The following is a 1,600-nucleotide window of genomic DNA, read 5'->3' as shown; positions in this document are numbered from 1 at the left end:
AGCCATCTCTCCTGCGGAATGTACTCTCGCCCACAGGGATATATTTGAGAGCAGGTATGTGTCATCACAGGATATTCTTTTCTCTTTGGGGACTTCCCACACTCCTCTCTGCCTCTCCCGAGTGCTGGCATGGCTGTTAATAAGAACCCCGATTTCAGGAAGGGGCTGACAGTGTTTTGACATGAGTAATTCCAATCTATCTGTGTATAAGGTTATTTATGCATCGATGCTTATGCATCTCAATTCAGAGAATTCCCTTCAAGTCTTTCTGACCACACTTTCTTCTTCTTCTTCTGTGTGCCATCTTCTGTGCCAGTAGGTTACATATGTACCTTTACCCAAATCCTGCAATTTATACAGTCATCGTTTTATGATTGAAGAAAATGGTTGTCCACTTCCTGTAAGTGGCCAGAGGTGACCTGCAAAGATGGCTCGCTACTCACTTGACCCAGAAAACCCTACAAAATCATGCAAATCAAAAGGTTCAAATCTTCGTGTTCACTTTAAGAACAACCAGGAAACTGCCCAGGCCATCAAGAGTGTGCATATCTGAAAAGCCACCGAGTATCTGAAAGGTGTCACTTTGAAGAGGCCATGTGGGTCATTCCGGTGGTGGTACAATGGTGGAGTTGGGAGGTGTCCCCAGGCCAAACAGTGGGGCTGGACTCAGGGTCAGTGGCCAAAAAAGAGTGCTGGGTTTTTGCTGCACATGCTGAAAAATGCAGAGAGTAATGCTGACCTTCAGGGTTTAGATGTAGATTCCCTGGTCATTGAACACGTCCACGTGAACAAGGCACCTAAGATGAGCCGACGAATTTACAGAGCTCATGGACAGATTAACCCGTGCATGAGCTCCCCCTGCCACACTGAGGTGATCCTCACTGGAGCACCTTGTTCCAAAGCCAGATGAGGAAGTGGCACAGAAGAAAAAGGTATTGCCGAAGAAACAAAAACTTATGCCATGGGAATAAATTCAGCGTAAAATAAATGCAGAAAACAGAAAAAAAAAGAAAGAAAGAAAGAAAGAAAAGAAAATGGCTGTGAAGAAGTTAAGAAATTATCCCAAGAAAGCAAAATGCAGTGACAAAGCCCAGGTTCAAACCCAAGCCCACCTTTGTTCCACACCAGCAGAGACATTTACTCGATGATGTGTGGTGTGCAGTAGCCAACACCACAACAAAACGTTTCCTTCCTCTGTAAGTAATTTCCTCCCTTCTGATTCTAGCCATGACAAATGGAGACTGTTGCGCAACTACATTGCTTTATGCCAAGGTATCAATGACTTATTTCCAGAAAAGAATTTATGAGGAAAATATCTTACAGAGGCTTTATCTCTTCTTTCTTAATTACTCCAAGCCATTATAAGCTCCTATACCCCCAAATACATACAGACATACATAGACACACTGCACACACACACACAAACACACCACACATAAACACACACAAACACTCATTCACACCACACACACATGCACAAGCACACACATATGTTCACACACACATTCCTCTGAAAAACAAGAGGTTAAAAATTTGAAGTTTGCTTTGTGCTGACCCTAGGTTTACCCAATTGAGCTAAGTGGCTCAAAAATATTGACAA

General features: G+C 43.2%; 1 pseudogene; it reads left to right on the top strand.

The window, feature by feature from the left end:
* The first annotated feature begins 427 nt into the window (after window positions 1-427).
* LOC127212428 (60S ribosomal protein L17-like) lies at window positions 428-971 on the top strand (annotated as a pseudogene).
* Window positions 972-1,600: the final 629 nt, after the last annotated feature.

Source organism: Acomys russatus, chromosome 30 (assembly GCF_903995435.1).
Source record: "Acomys russatus chromosome 30, mAcoRus1.1, whole genome shotgun sequence".
Lineage (NCBI taxonomy): Eukaryota > Metazoa > Chordata > Mammalia > Rodentia > Muridae > Acomys > Acomys russatus.
This window is presented reverse-complemented; position numbering and strand designations above follow the sequence as displayed.